Consider the following 18,817-nt stretch of genomic DNA (forward strand, 5'->3'; position numbering starts at 1 on the left):
CATCCCATATGGGTGCCTGTTCAAGTCCTGGCTGCTCTGCTTCTGATCCAGCTCCCTGATAAGGCACCTGGGAAAGCAGCAGGAAATGGCCCAAGTCCTTGGGCCCCAGCACCCATGTGAGAGATCTGGAGAGACATAGGTTGTGATGAAAAAGTATAATATCCATGTCATTTTAAGACCAAGGAGAGGTTAAGGAAAATGGGGGTAGAAATGATATTTGAAAATATAATGACTGGTTAGTTTTCAAATTAAAGAAAGGCTTTAATCACATATTGAATAAATAATGTATTTCAAGCATGATAAATACAGAGAAAGTTATACATAGGAACTGTAAAATAAATTTGCTAAAAGTTAATAATTAACAGAAAAATCTAAAAAGGAACTTATGTGGAGAAAAATTCAAGCTGGATCATAGCAAGAGAAAAGAAAATGTAAAGGGAAGGACTGATGAATTTTATTACATTAAGATCAAAAACTGGGGCCAGAGCTGTGGCGCAGTGGGTTAACACCCTGGCCTGAAGCACCAGCATCCCATATGGATGCTGGTTTGAGACCCGGCTGCTCCACTTCAGATCCAGCTCTCTGCTATGGCCTGGGAAAGCAGTAGAAGATGGCTCAAGTCCTTGGGCCCTTACACCCACGTGGGAGACCTGGAGGAAGCTCCTGGCTCCTGGCTTTGGATCGGCACAGCTCCAGCTATTGTGGCCAATTGTGGAGTGAACCATCGGATGGAAGACCTCTCTCTCTCTCTTTCTCTCTCTCTGCCTCTCCTCTCTCTGTGTAACTCTGACTTTCAAATAAATAATAAAAATAAATCTTTTAAAAAAAATCAAAAACTGTTGTGTGATACATGCATCGTGAACAAAATCAGAATGCAAATGGATCACTGAGAATATTCATTTTTAATATATATGAAGCATAAATTATTAACCATCTTCCTACGTAAAGAAGTATTTCAAATTAGCAGAAAGTAGGCAGGGAACTAATGAAAAATGCTCAAACTTAACAGATTCAAAAATGCAGATTGAAACAGAGCATTTCATTTTCACCTATCAGATATACAGTGTAAAAATGATAAAACTAGTTTTAATGAATACATAGGAGAATAGAAGATATCAGTTTTGGTTTAGACTGAATTCAGACAAATTTTCTAGGTGGCAATTTGGTGATGTGTATCACGTATTTCTCAAAAGTTCTAGAAATTTTTTTATGTTCTCACCACAAAAGCATGATAAATATTTGAGGTGACAAATATGCTAATTAATCTAATTTGATCATTATGCCATGTATACACATATCAAAACATCACATTGTACACTGTAAATATGCATAATTATTCTGCCAATCAAAAACAACACAAAAAATAATAAAGCTCTAAATGTTCCTTTAACTCTGCTCAACAATCTTTTAGGATTTTTAAAAGGAAATTATTTCCTTATTTGAAAGGCAGAGTGAGAGAGAAGAGAGAAAGAGATATTCCATTTGCTGATTTACTCACCAAATGGCTGCAACAGCTAGGGTTGGGCCAGGCCAAAGCCAGGAGCCAGGAACTCCATTATGGTCTCCCAGATACTTAGACCATCATCCACTACCTACCTACATGCATTTGCAAGAAGGTGGATTAGAAGTGGAATAGCTGGAACTTGAACTTGATCTGGCTCCCTGATAAGGGATGCTGGCATCACAAGCAGCATTTTATCTGCTGCTCTGCAATGTCAGCCTCTTGGGATTTTTTTTTTTTAAAGATTTATTTTTATTTATTTGAAAGACAGAGTTACAGAGAGAGGTAGAGACAGAGAGAGAGATGTCTTTCATCCGCTGATTCACTCCCCAGATGGCTGCAACAGCTGGAGCTGTGCCGATCCGAAGCCAGGAGCCAGGAGCTTCCTCCAGGTCTCCTGTATGGGTGCAGGGGCCCAAGGACTTGCGCCATCCTTCACTGCTATCCCAGGCCATAGCAGAGAGCTGGATCGGAAGAGGAGCAGCTGGGACTAGAACCGGTGCCAATATGGGATGCTGGTGCTTCAGGCCAGGGCGTTAACCCACTGCGCCACAGCGCCGACCCCTAGCCCCTTGGGATTTTTATCTGAAGAAATGTATACACAAGATTTCAATTTTAACATTAAAAAAACCCAACTGTAAACAACATCAATGTCTAATTTGGGTGGTTTATATTTCCTAAATTTTAAGACATTTGTATATTTCCAAATCAAAATTATCTTATGATTGATGTTAAATGACATCTACAATTTTCAAGTAGAATAATTAAAACAAAGAAAAAGAAAATTATATGAAATGCAAATTTCAGCATCCATAAGTAAAGTTTTATTGGGATGTAGCAATGCTCATTCTGCTTTCCTGCCAGACGGCAGAGTTGAGCAGTTGCTATAGTAGAAGCAGTGGTGATACTGTGACCCCTCAAAGACCAAGGTATTTGTGACCTAGCCCCTTTAAAGGAACAGGTTGCCACCCCCTGCTCTAGATGTGGCAAAATAACAACATTATCTCACAGAAAATTAGGATGTTTCTGGTACTAGGAAGGTACATAGAAGCAAAGGTTAATGTTCAGAGTGGTGATTGTGTGTGTATCTAGGTGTATGCTTGCTTTCAAACAAGTTTTTGGGAATAAAAAAGGAAGAGGGTCAAGACATAGAACTTATGTTATTGTAGTAGCTGGGAACAGAACAGCATTGGGCAGGTAACTCCAATTCCCACCTGGGCCTGGAAACACTGGGGCCCTGGGTCCTGCTGACAGCAAGGGGGTGGTGGCAATGCTGGGGGGAGGTCTGCAGTGAGAAGGTCAGGTCATGAGGGGCTGTTGTATCAGTGTGGGCCCTAGGATAGCCAAGCAAACTGACCCATCCCTGTCAGCCAAGTAGACTTAAAGAATCAGAGTCTGGTTGAAAAAGCAAAGTTAAATTTATTCTTCCAGTCAAACTGAAAGTTTAATAACCAGTCAGTTGTATGAGTGGCTACATGAGTCTGAGTTTGGTTGTAGTTTTTATATTTTTCTTACAGGGTGGGTACATATTTGAGTCATATTTAAACAAGACAGATTTTTGGTAATCGATGATGTTGAAAATTGAAGAATAGCTCATTGGAAATGAAAGAACACTGGGTAACAGTGAACAGACTTGATCATTAAAGTGGTACATTACAATCCCATACTCATTCTCACATGGGATATTCTCCATACTCAGGGAGAGACAAACCATGGGAGCATTAGTCATTCCTCCTGCTCCTCCTTAAGGTACAGTAGGTGTTTCCTTGGTCACAGTCAGTGTTTGTTGAAAGGTCATGTTGTCTGGAAACTAGCTGCAGGGCGTCTTCACAGCAGGGACCACATGCTGACCGACTTTGACCTCTGTAGGATTAAGTTCACAGCTGGTATGAGGAAGTGGCATGGGAGCCTTCCCCTGCAGACCGGTCAACAGTCACAGACACCTCATGTCAGTAGAGTTGACATTTGATATTCCAGTCATTCCTAGGAGACTGCAGCTTCTGTAGGATAAAGGTCACTTATCTGTGTCCCGAGACACTGCTGTACTCCCGCTGTGGACATCCGATGTTCAGTGACTCAGGGTACTTGTTAGTTCCAGTGACCACAGAATCTGGGGGACTCTAACTTGCAAGGTAATGCCTCAGCTCTAAACTTGGGTGGGCTGGACAAGGGGGAGTCCAGGCCCGAAACCTAGAGAACTTTACAATTCTTACCGTCACTGTGCTCTGAAAAAGCTAAACCTTAGAAATATTTTTCAGTCCATAAGCCAGAACTTAATTATAAAACCAATCTGTGTGGTGGTGCATACACATTTGTGTTGTGCATAGAGGGGTAAGCATGGATGGATACCAACCCCCACCACCATAGCTCTGACCTCATCAACACACTCAATTCTTCCTTTCTTTTTCTCCCTGTTTATCTGTCCCTCTGTCCTGGCTTCCTGTCTATTTTAACTCAGGTTCTCTGATCTAACATTGTGAGTCTCTCAGATACCCTCAGTGCTCTTGTTCTTCCTTCTGTCATTTTGTGTGACTGAACCCAAGTCTTAAATGGGCCCAATCACTACTGTTTTCTACTCCTTGAGTAGCTGAAATTGTTATTGAAAAAACTACCAATCGGGAAAATAGTATGACAATAAAGTCATGATCCCTCGCCTCATATGTGCCCTTGGCAATGCCTGGTTATTTTTCCATGTTTCTTTAGTTAGCCATATTTTCTGTAATAAATGTTCGTATCTGATTCCTTTGTGTCCACACCACCCACTCTCATTAATTAATTTTGCTTTTATTATATGGATAATTTAGGAGTCACCCAGACAGAAATTTCCTGATTTTTGTTATAAAATATTAAAAACCGCCATGCTTCTGTAGCCATCCTTTTCCTTTCCCCTTCCATTGCATTCGTTTTTTTCTGTGTTTTCGCTATATTTTTCTACACGTAAGGAAATAATCAATTGACTAGATAGTTCCAGAACTGCTAGTGTTCACTGATCAACCAGGAAATGAGGTTAGAAGGCAAACTTTTCACCTCCTCCCAAATGTATATTACACAAGAATCACAGAAGCTCCTAACACTTGTAACACTGGTTTGCAACAGGGAGCCAGAGCAAGAAGGGTGAGCGCGGGAGATTTACAGGCGTCAGACTGGGAGCAGTGCTCCAGGAAGCTTCACTCTACCTAAACGGCTGCTTCTTCCACTTCCCACTTCCCACTTCCTCTCTCCCAAGGTGGCTAATCCACATGCAGAAACCCAAGCAGTTCCAAATACACTGGCCTACCTGTGTTTCACAAGGCATCTCCACAAGGTAGACACCCGCTCCTCACCCCCCCCCCGGGGGGGGGGCGCGCTCAACTTCTGTACAGCAAGTTCCCATTGCTGTCAAAGAACTCCCACCCGCTCTGCCCTACTTTGCTGCTGAAGTTCCGGTCACCAGCTCCCCCTGCCTTCAACTCTTCGAGCTTCTGACAACTGACTCCTCTTTTTTCTAGGACCCGTGCAGTCAGGAGTGGGGTAGCTCCCTCTGCCGACCCAAGGCTGCAGCATCAGACACAAAGCCCTCCTTCTTCCGGCCCTGGGTTTCTTGATTCCTTATTTTGTCTCCTTGGTGTACCTGTACCAGGCATGTTTGCCTCAATTGCTTTCAAAGCTGTGCTGTGACTCTGACCTTTGGATGAGGATCCATCTCCTGGTACCAGCAAGGACCCTGACACACAGTGGCCTGTAAGGAGTGGCTTGGCTGCATCTGCGGAGCCCGGGAGCCGCGGCAGCACGTGGGCAAGCCCAGCTTGCTTAAGGACTTTTTGATCCTGCTTCAGTTTCTGTTTCTACGAGGGTACAAATTTGCTTTTTAAAACCCTTCGGATCACATCGGTGCTTACATCAAAGCCTTCAGTCAACCTGGGAACTGACCAGGTGTCTGCAAATTCCTTACATAGATACAAGATCTGCTCCATGGCTTTCCACGTCAGGATTCTGGGCAGGGCACCGGGCCCCTCCATTTGCCTCTGAATTTTCTGGAACCAGATTGCTTTTTTCTGTTGTTTCAGGGTGCTGGTGGAGAAAACCAATGGCAGAAGCCACGCGTGGGAGCAAGATAGGTTTTGAAGGGCCTGCCTCCGGCTGAATCAGGGGGCGGCGGGGCCGAGGGTGCCCGCTTGGAACTGCTCTGTGCACCGCTGCCTAACATCTAGAACAGTAACTGCCCACAAGCATGCCGCACTCTCTACACAGATGATGAAATACGCCACTAGCGAGGAGACCTGTGGCTCCAAGGGAGCCGAACACACCTCCCCTGCACCCTGACAAAGACGACACAGGGGCCGCTGCAGACGCCACAGCCGGACCACCCGGCGCCAAGCGGGCGCCAGAGCCCTGCTTCAAGCCGGAGGAGGAGCTGGAAACCTCTCCAGCTCCCGCAGCTTCCCCTCTTTAGGCTCCTAGTCGGAATCGGGGTCCTGCTCGAGGCCCACCGGGCCCGGGCCCGCCACTCCCCGGGTCTCAAACCCACAGCGAGAGACTGCAGTGCAGACATGGCCGCCCAGCAACAGGCTCAGGGTAACCGCCATGTCGAGGCACACAAAGCTTCTGCCTCCATTGCATTCTAACAGCCACAGCTGTACTGTGCCATGTGCATCTACTCTTACCACCCTTTCAGATGGTGAAACAGGTGCAGTGGTGTCAACTGGCCTAAGATCACACAGTTAGCAAGTGGTGGAGACCAGTCCCAATAGGGGAAGTGTCCCTCCCTCTACAAAGAGCTGACCTTTTTATATTGCTCTTTATCCCACCTCATTCATTCTACCAATTTACTATATTGGTTACCTCTCCTCTCTTAGTTAAAACTAAATTCCTCAATAAATGACAGAAAATAACATCAGCTTTAGACACAGTCAACAGTTACTCCTCCCTCATGCAGATACAGCCCATACAGGATTTGTACAATAATAATAGGATCACCAGGACCCCAAGCTATTTTTATTTTTCTCGCCATCCACAAAAAGTGGCTTTCATGTTATGGCTCGTGCTCCCGCATCACATTCACATTCTAGCCAGTGGGAAGAAAGAACGGGCAGGAGAAAGACCGGACCCTCCCCTTTAAAACTATTTCCCCAAAGTTGCACACTGCATTTTTGTCTTTGCTTCTGTGGCTAGAGCTTGGTCATGTGATGCTGCAAAGCTGCCAGAGAGGAGAGAAGTGTCATTTGTATTTCAGGAGGCTGCTTACTCAGTGAAAATCCAGAGATGCTACCACCTTAGAAGATGGGAGACTGGCTGTGAGAGGGCAGTAAGACAGCCATACTCTTCCTTTCTGACACTTCTACTACTCAGCTTAAAAACCCAACAAAGGCTGCTGCTTTAAAACTCAAAATGAGGCAAACCAACAGAAGACAAATGTAAGCCTCTCTGGACATAACCCAGTCTTCTCCATTACCTCTGTTCCTCTGCTCTCAAAAGAGCTCCCTGGAGGCTGGCGTTGTGCCATAGCGGGTTAAGCCACTGCCCTTGATGCTGGCATCTCATGTGGGTGCTGGTTTGTGTCCTGGCTTCCCCACTTCTGAACCAGCTCCCTGCTGATATGCCTAGGAAAGCAGTTGAAGATGGCCTTGGGACTCTGCACTCGAATTCTGGGTTCACCCTGGGTGAACCTGACCCAGGCCTGGCTGTTGTGGCCATTTGGGCACTGAACTAGCTAATGGAAGACTTCTCTGTCTCTCCTCTCTCTGTAACTCCATCTTTCAAATAAATAAATAAATAAATAAATTCTAAAAAAAAAAAAAAAGGAGCTCCCTACCCCCATGCTGCCTTTATCTTTTCATCTCTGTCATGGTGACCCCCACCCATCTACTGAGATGGTTAAGGCACCTGTGATGTCCATATTAATAGATTTATGGCACACTTCTTAGTTTCTGTTTTCTGGTTCTGTCAGCAGAATTGGACACTGTCATCAACACTCTTGGCTTCTCTGATGCCTCAGCCTTGGTGCCCCACCCCTTGTCTATATCTGCTTGGTGTCCTTGCTGCCCCTTCTCATCTAGTTGCTCTCTAGAGCTCTCAGAACTCTGTGATCCGTGGGAGGTAATGCAACCACAAGGTGACGTATGCTGTTCACCCACGGCCTGTTTTGTCCTCCTGTATCTCAAACAGTCACGTGTGGCTCCACAGAGAAAGGTGTCATCAAGCAATTATGTCATTGTGCAAACATCACAGAGTGTACTTACACAAACCCAGGTGGTACGGTCTACCATGTCTAGGTTTTATGCTGCGGGCTATTGTTTCTAGGCAACAACTCTATATGGCATGCTACTGTACTGAATGCTGTAGGCAGCTGTAGCACAATGATAGGTACATCACTAGCTGATAGGCATCTTTCAGTTTCAATCTTAGGGGATCACCTACACACATGCAGTCTGTCACTAACTGAAGTATCATCACGCGGTACGTGACTGTATGTGTATCCCATCCTGGGTGGAGGGACTTTGGCTTTACAAGCCATCTGCTGAACCCATCCTAGCAGCAGCAGAGAGTTCAGTGTAAAGAATGTAATCTGGGCTGATAAGAAAAGCCATGGTTCTGCTCTCAGCTTCAAATCTCACCAGTAACTCTGGATCCTATTTCTGGCACTCACTCCCTAAGCTTGATTTCTTTGAGACTGGCTTTCCTGGCTTTGTGCTATTTCCCCTAAGACCACTCTGATAGAACTCATCTGTAATTCTTGTGTATTCTGCCTTGGTGTAGGGTTTCATGGTGTAGAGTGAGGGGACTTCCTATTAACCAAGGCAGCTAATATAACTAATTTCAGCCTCCATCATTTAAAGGAATAAGGAAGCCCACTGTCTAAGATAAGGCATATTCCATAACTGGACCTTCGATCTATTTACAATCTTATCTCTTGGTTGAAAAGGCTCAGATTCCAACCAGGTCAGTGAGGTGATCCAGAGACTAGCAATAGCAAGAAACTGCTCCCTCCACTAGGCTGGAGGTACAAAGAGAGGCTTCTCCTGGGATCAAGGGCACTCTATGGAAGGTAGAACCGTTGCATGCTTGTCTTCAAGGAGGCCTTAAAGATGTCGTCACAGCAGAGAGAGAGAGAGATGTATCCTGGCTGCTGCCTTGATCCTGACTGCCAATCTTACTGATTTCCTGATTGGCCGAAGTTGTCCAGGAGATCATCTCACATATGATCCTGAGAAACACAGAGTGCAGTTCCCTAGCAATTCAGAGCTGAGCAGCTGAAGAGCCAGGACTGGACCTGAAGATCAGCACACTCCTTCCCCCGTCCTCTCCCCAGAGCACTTATCCCTACTCTGTTCTAGTGTGTCGTTTTGTTCTAGTGTGTCTATTCTCTTCTGCCGTTTCCAGTCCCCTCCCCTCCCCTCTCCTCCCTTCCTCTCCACTCCCCTTCCCTTTCTTCTTTGACCAGGAATGAGTTGCACAAGACTAGAGGCTTTGTTCACTGATGTAACTTGAGTACCTGGAAAATGGTTGGTATATAAGAGGTGTGAAATAGATACTTGTTGAGTGAGTGAATGAATGAGTTTGTTTACTAAGATTCATGAGGACTGGAAATGTTATCTGTTGTGTTCCTTGGTCTATGCTCAATGCTTACCATAGGCTTGGCTGCCAATTGGATTAGTTTCCTACAAAGTGCCATAAATTTGACGGCTTAAACTCACTGAGATTTATTATCTCATGGGCATGGAGGGACTTTTTTTTGGAAAGGTATTTGCTGAGCAGGCTACTTGAGAAAGATGAAGTGGGAGGAATGGATGGGCCTGATGCCAGCTGGCCCTGCTTCAGAGGTGATGGAGAACTCGCCCAGGTGGTGGCCAATCATCTGTAGCTTGATTTCAACTGGTTGAAGGTTTTGCTGTTATGGATGCCCACCACGCCACCCAGTGTCTCACGCAGGATGATCACATCCTGCAGGTGCATCCTCACCACCCCTGGCTTCTCCATGGAAGGTGCCCCTTCTTGGCCTTGCACAGGTGATTTAGCCATGAATGCCTCTTTGGATGCAAGCCCCAGATCAGCTGCTGCAGCCAGGCACTGTACAGCTGCATCAGCTGCTCACGGGATGTGTCCAGCAGCTGGTCAAGGTTCACGCACAGTAGATGAACTTGCAGATTTGCTTCTTTTTCTGCTCCACTTCTGCCATCTTGTAGGCTTCAGGGGGAAAAAAAAAACAAGTTGAAGGTCTTGAATCCTGCCTTGTTCTAGCTTCTGGCAGTTCCAGGTACTCCATGTCTGCATCACTCTGGCCTCTGTTGTCACACAGCTTTCTCCTGTACATGTTTCCTATGAGGACACTTACTATTGGAAGTAAGGCCCATCAGATAATCGAGGATGAACTCAGCTTGAGATCCTTATCTTAATTGCACCTGCAAAGGTCTTTTATCCCAAATAAGGTTACATTCACAGGATCTGGAACATGGACATATATTCTTGAGGGCCATTGTAACCCAGTACAGCATGCAATAAAAACTTGTTGGCTGACCGGCTAGACTGAGTAGTCCCTGCTTCTGTTCTGGCCCCTTCCTACTCTGTCCTCCCTAGTGCCACTTATTTAGAACAAGCAGGTTTTTTTTATTTTTTATTTTTTGACAGGCAGACTTAAACAGTGTGAGAGAGAGACAGAGAGAGTTATAGACAGTGAGAGACAGAGAGAAAGGTCTTCCTTCTGTTGATTCACTCCCCTAATGGCTGCCACAGCCGGTGCTGCACCGATCCGAAGCCAGGAGCTGGGTGCTTCCTCCCGGTCTCTCATGTGGGTTCAGGGACCCAAGCACTTAGGCCATCCTCCACTGCCCTCCCAGTCCACAGCAGAGTGCTGGCCTGAAAGAAGAGCAAGCGGGACAGAATCTGTTGCCCCAACTGGGACTAGCACCCGGGGTGCCAGTGCCACAGGCAGAGGATTAGCCTAGTGAGCCACGGCACCAGCCTAGAAAAAGCAGTTTTAAAAATCATATTGCTCCCTACTTGGCGTTCTTCAGTGGCTTTCCATCCTAGGAGGACAGCATCCATACTCCTTAGCTCAGGGAAAGGACTTCTGTCAGTTGGCCCCTGCCTCCCTGTTCAAGCCTGTCTTCTCCCTTCCTGTCCACCTCACTTTGGGCTCCATATGGCCATGCGGCCTCCCTGAACACCCCAGCCTGCTGTGCACTTGCACATTCAGCTCCGTCTTCTTCAGACACCTTCCCTTTATTGACTCTATGGCAAACTCCTACTCACCCTTCAAATCTCCTCCCAGATGCCTCCTCTGTGCTGTTGTCTCCCACACATCCACACCCACACCCCATTGAACTGATTCCTTCTGCACACAGATGTTCAGTGGAGGTCTGTTCGGATAAGTAAATGAACCCAACTGGGATGGGGAACTATGCCAGGGACTGGAAGACATGGAGAAGGGAAAGCATCGGTGCTAGGCGCATGGGGTAGGTGTCAGGTGCTGATGGTTTGCTGTCTCTGAAAAACATCTGGCTTTTGTGTTACAAGACCCGAGATGCAATGGCAGCCCCATCTCTGAGGGTAGAGGTGAGGTGGTGCAGAGGGATGTGACCTGGCGTTGAAGGGCCGGCAGGTGTGAGGCCCAGGTGGTGGCAGGGGATCTGCCACACTACAGAATCTGGTCTTCTCAGGCCAGAGTTCCTGGGGTGGGACTGATTAGCCCAGCAGAGGCCGCCTTCCTCATGAGATCTGGGCCATGACTGAAGCGGGGACCCAGGAGCATAGCAGAGCAAGGAAAGCCCCTGTGCCAGCGGTTTCTACATTGGCCTCTCTGGAGACAAGGGGAACCCAGACCACCACTCCGCATGTCCACTGGCCTTTGGACAGTGGTCTTTAGTTACCCAGCACAGAAGGTCCTCAATGGGAAGCTGAAGGCTCTGGTCATGGGGGCCTGGTTGGGGGGCTCTGGTTTCTGGGGGTCATGGGACCTATGCCTTGGTTAAGTGGCCTGAGAATGAGGTCAGGTCACTGAGGAAGGGGGCCGAATGAGGTGCTCTCACCACTAGGGTGCTTGGGTGAGGGGTTCTAGTTAGTATGGGGCAAGAGCAAGAGGTCCTGGTCATGACTTAGGGACCCTGGGGTGAGGCTCCGCTCTCAGAGACGCGGAATTAGGGGTGAGTGAGGGGCCCTGGTCCTTGAGGAAATTGACTTGGAGACCACAGTCACTAAGACTTTTGAGTAGAGGGGTCTGATCACTGAAGCCTGAGTCGTGGGGGGGCCAGGGAGGAAAGGCCACCTCCATTAACCTTGAACTGAGATAGGGCAGGATTCTCAGTGCTTCCAGGTCTCAGGCCTGACATGCCTGGCTCTCAATGGCCAGCAGGTGGCACTGTGGCCTCGCCTCATCCGAGGTCCAAATTCAGAGAAGGGGACAGCAGGCAGGCAATCCTTAGGGGAAGCTCTCCGGAGAGCGGCTCAGGTGCAGGCTCCACAGCTTTGGGAGCAGCTGGGCTTCAGGAGGGCAGGGGCTTAGCTGAACCTGACCCAGCTCTCCTGGGTGAGGGCTTCAGGCAGATCCCCTGGAAGCTGAGAATTCCGTGCCATGAGTTAGGAGGCCTTGGACTGTTCTGAGTCTCAGGAGGCAGGTCCGGGTTGCTCAACAGCTCTGGGAATCAGAACAAACTTTACTCCAAATGTGGCCTAACATACCCAGGTGTGCTTTCACCTCTGGCTGCCTCTGCTGTCCCCAACACACCACAGATCCCAGACTAACTGGACACTAGCACTGCCATCTCCCAGACCTCTCTATGTTCCAGGCCCAGTGACAGTGACACAGGATTTGAGTCGGCACCCACTACAGGCAGGACTCAGACAGATCAGGGCCTGATCACAGTCCAGAACCATGTTGCATTCCAGGGCCTTGTCACAGAACCACGTGTGGTCACAGAGCAGAGTTTGTCAATCCTTCAAATAGAGTCACACTCCAGGATCCTTCACATAAGAATCATCTGGGCCTTCCCTATTAATCTCTTTTAAAAAGATTTACTTATTTATCTGAAAATCAGAGTTACATAGAGAGAGAAGAGGCAGAGAGAGAAAGAGGTCTTCCATCTGATGGTTCACTCCCCAATGAGTGGTCAGAGCTGTGCTGATCCAAAGCCAGGAGCCAGGAGCTTCTTCCAGGTCTCCTATGTGGGTGCAGAGGCCCAAGGACTTGCGCCATCTTCCACTGTTTTCCCAGGCCATAGCAGAGAGCTGGACTGGAAGTGGAGCAGCCGGGTCTTGAACCAGTGCCCATATGGGATGCTGGCGCTTCAAGCGAGGGCATTAACCCACTGTACCACAGCACTGGCCCACTATTAATCTTTATATGTTGGCACCTCCAACGGTCTTGTTGCACCCTTGCTTAGCCCTGAACTGTGACAGGATCTTATGCTTCAGTGGGGTTGTGACAAGATATTGGGATGGGACAGTGTTGGGTACATGTTGGAGCCCCAGAATGTGCCTGTATTTAAGGGAGAGCAAGGCTCTGGGCTATGACTTTACCCCAGTGTACAATAACTGGTCCCCAAACCTGCACCTGGGAGTGTGGCCATCACTAACAAGCACTCAGTGTGATTATGGCAGCAAATGCTTTCAGTGACAGAGTATAGGAAGCAGTGCTTCTCCAACATCTGTAGTGACAACACCAGCATTGTTTCCTTCTGCCGCTCTACTCCCCAAATGGCCACAGTGACCAGGGCTGGGCCAGACAGAAGTCAGAAGCCAGAAGCTTCATCCACTTCTCCCACATAGGTGCAGAGGCCCAAACAGTTGGGCCATCTTCTGCTGCTTTGCCAGGCACACTAGCAGGGAGCTGGATCTGAAGTGGAGCAACTGGGACTCGAACCAGTGCCCACATGGGATGCTGGCACTGTAGGCAGCGGCTTTACTCACTACACTATAATGCCAGTCCCCAGTTTCATTGTTAAATTTGCATTGTGAATCTGTTGTAGAGGGACACCTTTGTAAAACACAATTAAATTATTAGAAGAAAATTGAAAAAGTTCATAAAGTTTGAACTCATTTTTTAAAAGTAAACATTTTATTTTTGGAATAATTTGAGACTTAACAGAAAAACTGTAAAGAGAATAGTTTTCTGGCACCCTTTCCCCGCTTCTTCTCATTTGAACATCTTAGATAACCATGATCAATTTGTCAAAACTAACAAATTCACTTCAGTGTTACTAACTAAAGATTTCAATTTCAGTAATTTTTCAGCTAATATCTTTTTTCTGTTTCAGGATCCAATCCAGGATATCACATTGCATTTAGTGCAGTTTTTATTGTTGGATTCAAATGACATACAATTATTCTACTAAATTGCTATAGCACTTTTTAAGCACTTACTCTTAATTTCTGAACTTACTTCATCATGTACTGGAAGCAAGCAGTTTGTAGACTGGCACTGGCCTTTGGGCCACATCTTGGGTGGCCCTGGGATAAAGACTACTTTGTCAGTTTTCCAGTGGTTTGGCAGGAAAGTGAGAGGATGCAGAAACAAAAGGTGCTTACAACAAGGGCTTATGGGTGCAGGGGACAGAAAAATGTTGGCCAAATAGGTGGGCCTTGTCTGCAGCCTGCATGGAATGGAGTGATGGGGACTGGAGGCTTAGGAAATGAAGTTCCAAAAGATGTCCTGTAAGGCGAGGATCCTGCAAATGTGCACTTGCGAGGACTGTGCTGAAGTTTTGGTGCAGCTTTCTGCAGCAAGCAGCAGGGCCTGGTGATGATTTATGTCTTATTCTTCACTCGATTTCCAGCACCTAGCAAGTACCTGGACTACAGTCAACATTCCCAGAGAAGGAAGAAGAGAATAGAACAAGGTGGATAGACTCACACGTTTCATCCTGCCCATGTCATGGGCAAGTGTGTTAAGCCTTAGTGTCTCCATCTATGCAGTGAGTAAATGAACAACCTCAAGAAGGATCCCGAGACTGAAATGAGAATTACGTGGAAATGTTGGTGTGATGTCTGTCATGGAGCAGCAGCTCCTGCTTCCTGCTCGAGGCAGCTGCGCTGGGGTTCAGTTTTCTTGTCTTCATCTTTCTGTTTTTGTAAGGTTCTACTGGTCCTGTGAAACTGGAATTAAGGTTCTATCAGGAGTCACCTGGCCCAGGTCTTGTCACATCTCAGATTGTACCAGTCCCCTCCTCTTTGCTTTAGTGTCTATGCAACCTTCAAGTCTCAAAGGGAAGTCACAGGGAGCCTTCCCTCCCATCACCTCTAGGATTCACAGTTTGCTGTTAAACACATTCCAGGGGTGGGCATTTGGCACAGTAGTTAAGACGCTGCTTGGGACGCCACATCCTGTATCCTAGTGACGGGGTTTCAGTACTGCCTCTGTTCCCCATTCCAGCTTCCTGCTAATGTGCACCCAGGGAGACAGCAGGTGATGGCTCAAGCAGTTGGGTCCCTGCCACCCATTTGGGAGATCTGATTGAGTTCCTGGCTTCTGGCTTCAGTCTCAGCCAGCTCTGACTGTTGTAGGCATTTGAGAAGCAAACCAGCAGATGGAAGATCTTTCTGTGTTTCTGTGTACATGTGTGTGTCTGTCTCTCTCTCTCTCTCTGCCTTCAAATAAGCAAACTAAATAAATAACTCTTACCATACCTCACTGTTGTTGGTTATTTGATTATTAGTACTCTATAGTAATGGCATATACTATGTATGTCTTATTATTCACTCTAGTTCCAGCACATGGCAAGTACCTGGACCATAGTCAACATTCAGTAAATACTTGTTGGATGAATAATTGGGTGTAAAATATGTAGCTTCTTCCTTTAGATAATTTTAAGTATAGATAACAGAGAGTAATCCAGAGTGTATAGTCACATGTCAAAAATAATATTTGCTTGGAACTATATAGATTTAGTAGAAAGAAGATAGTCCTGGTAGGTATGTATTTAATATACCATAAACATGCGGTCAAAGATCACAAGGAAATGAAGAAATTAATTTTCTACATGGTTCTGGGAAAAACTGGTTAAAGAAAAAATAATCTAGCTCTTTTCATCACATTATACAACCTAGTACTTTCCAGATGGACTAAAGGAGTTAAAAAAAAAACGAGGAACACCAAAATATTTATCAATTCTCTGGGAGGAAATAATGTTTCCATCTTAGAGGCAATAAAAGTGGTCACAAAGGAAGAGATTAACTGACTTGGCTATATACCTATTTAAACTTCAGCACATTAAAAAAAAAGTATACAAAATAATAAGGTAAACAAGCCAGGGAAATGTCTTCAGTCCCATAAATCGATTGTAAAAGACTACACTATGGCCCCCATAAACAGGCAGAGTATCTGCTCAGATGGTTTCAAAAGGCAGAAGGACACGGAGTGGTGCTCAATCCTAATACTCAGAGACTCTCTAGGAGGGAGAGTGGCCGAAGGGCCAGGGGAAATTCCACAGATGAGGTGGACTGTGAGCTTGTTCTCAAAGATACGGACTTTACAGGATGGTGGGAGTGAAGGCACATCTGGTACTCCCTGCCCACCAGCCTCGCCTGGTCCCCCCTGACTTTGCAAGACTCCTGGGGCCCAGAGCTGGACTCTCCTCTTAGTGTCTCTGCCTACCATTCTCCATGCGTAATGGAAACACCCCCCCGCCCATGGAAGCCACCAGGAAGCACCGGGGGCCAACAGTTGGATCTTTTGGAAGGGGACTTCTGTGCCGTGGGGTGAAGAATCTGCCAAGGGCTCAGACTCTACCTGACCTTATCTTCAATCTTAGAAAATTTCTGACTTAAAAACTAACCAAAGACCTTCCTTATCTCCAACCCTGACCTCAGATTGGGCAGCTCCATTTTTGCAAGTCACCGTGAATATGGACAAAACTTCCATTCCTTTGAACGCAACTTGAACTGGCATTTGCATTTTAGGGCTATTTTTAACTTACTGCTTTTAATTAATATCTTTTTAAAAATTCAATGGACAATACATATTCATTGGAAAAAGTGCAGATATAGATGGCTTTTCTGAAAGCTTTTTCGAAGAGCAGGGAGGAAGCGAGAATAAAAGATATAAATAGTTCTCCAACAGTCAAATTCCAAAGCATAGCATTCAAATGCTACCACGAGGGGGGCCTGCCTCTGGGCTTTCTGGGACCCTTCCTCCTGGCTCCAGGCCAGACTAGATCTGGGAATCTCCATGGGAAGCCAGATTGGGGCAGTCTCCTGATATCATCATTATTTTCTCCCCTGTTTGTACTTGTAGCTCCCTCCTGCCGGGCCCACCTGCTCAGCTTCCTTTCTGGTCTCAGGACGGTGACTCATCACAGCCATGCGTGGCCACCATTCTCAATCTTCTTCCCACCACCCACATGCCATGGATGGCATCCACATTCATCCACACTCTCAAAGGTTAAACCCAATTTTATTCAAGCCCGGCAAGAATTTTTGCAGGAAATCAAAGCCAATGGTAAAAATAACTATTACATCTCAATGCACTATAATGATTTGAAATTGGCAGCACCGTTGGTGTGTTAACAATCTGCCCACTCCTGCTGGCTGTATGGGGGAGAACAGGCGTTAAAGACTCCCTTCACAAGTCCTAGCTGTGACGCCACTCTTTCCTCTCTCAGATGAGTGAGGAGACATTATTTTAGGGGTAACTTCAGTATGGGGCTCCCATTAGGAATCATGCATATGTTTTTTCCCCACAAATCTTTTATTTAAGGTATACAAACTTCAGGCATCTCATAAATATACATTAAGAAACAATGATTCTTCCCACCCTACCTGCCCTCCCACCCTCACTCCCACTCTTCTTCCTCCTCCCTCTCCTACCCCATTCTTATTTTTTACTAAGATCTATTTCTAATTAATTTTATACACATAAAAATAACCCTATACTAAGTAAAAGTTTAACAAACAGTATGAAAAACAAAACCTGTTCCTCAACAGTCGAGACAAGGGCTGTTCAAAGTCATCACATCTCAAAGTGCCGATTTCACTTCTATAGATTACCTTTTAGGTTGCATGCTTTTAATAGCAGCTGTCTTGCCTCAGTGTGTGTCAGTTTACATGTCTGTTTTCCCTGTTAAACTTTTATTTGAAGTCTTTTTAAAAATGATTTATTTTACTTATTTGAAATGCAGTGTTAGAGAAAGGTGGGGGGAGAGAACTTTTCCATCCACTGCTTCACTCCTCAAGTGGCCACAACAATTAGGGCTGGATCTCCCATGTGAGTGCAGCTGTTGGGCCATCTTCCACTGCTTTCTCAGGTGCATTAGCAAGGAGTTGGGTTGGAAGTGGAGCAGCCGGGACTTGAGCCAGTGCCCATATGGGATACTAGCATCTCAGGAGGCAGCTTTACCCGCTATGACACAATGTTGTTCCCCCTGCCCTGTTAAACTTTGCTGTTGATTACTGTACCCCAAGCACCCAGCACAGTGTCTGGCCTTGAGCATAGACAACACTTGAATGAATGAATGAGTGGACAGCCCATTTGGTTGTGAGGCTCTGACTCTGAGAAATCTTGCCTTTCCTCTGCTTTGTTTCTGGCCAGTGCCACCAGCAAGTCTCTGCTGCTACACTTTCTAAATGCAGTTTGCCTTCTTGCTTGGCCTGTTGGCACTCCTCTAGCAAGCCGGCATCAGGACCTCGGCCTTTGTGCTGGGCCTCTTCACGCAGCACGTTTGCTTTTCCAGTGGCCAAGGTCTTTGGGATGTTCTCACTGACTTAATTAGAGTGACAGGTCTCTCCATCCTTCTCCTTCCCCTGGCAGTTAGAGCTCCACCTATGTTTCTAATTCTTGGCAGTAGATTTTTGTGCTATCATTCCTTTTCTGTTTCTGTTGCCTAGAGCATGTACAAGGCCTGGACACTTGTGAAGTCCATCTCTTTTGTAGCATGAATCATGCCCTCTGTTAACAAATAACCGTGGACTTTGTCTAACATCTGTGACACTCACATGGAGATGAGTTCCACAAGGACAAGCGTTCCATTTTATTCTGTATGCATCCCTAGCACAGGTGAGCTCAGTGTCTGAGACAATGCACAATACACAGCACAGCTCAATAAAGATGTGTGGGAAGAATGAGCCACATGGTTGTTCCTTTAAGCCTTTGGTAAACAGAGGATGGTGTTGTTTCTGTGAAATGAGGTCGGTGAAGACTCTGTGAAAGGGAAAAGCAGGCCCTGAGGCAGTGACCAAGTCAGTGACTAATGTTGAAAAAGACTCTGTGGGCAGCTCAGTAAGTGCAGGGGAGCCCAGCGTGGGCCAAGACAGACAGAAAAATGGCGAGTTGCAGTGTCCTATGCCTGACCTCCCAGGTTCCCTGATCAGTCATGCTTACTGTGGACACTGTGGTATGTCCTCTGAGGATTC

At 46.4% G+C, this 18,817-nt stretch overlaps 1 pseudogene; it reads right to left on the reverse strand.

The window, feature by feature from the left end:
- Positions 1–4,848: 4,848 nt before the first annotated feature.
- On the reverse strand, positions 4,849–6,226 carry LOC100359267 (neugrin-like; annotated as a pseudogene).
- Between the last annotated feature and the right edge of the window lie 12,591 nt (positions 6,227–18,817).

This window comes from Oryctolagus cuniculus, chromosome 1 (assembly GCF_964237555.1).
Source record: "Oryctolagus cuniculus chromosome 1, mOryCun1.1, whole genome shotgun sequence".
Classification (NCBI taxonomy): Eukaryota; Metazoa; Chordata; class Mammalia; order Lagomorpha; family Leporidae; genus Oryctolagus; species Oryctolagus cuniculus.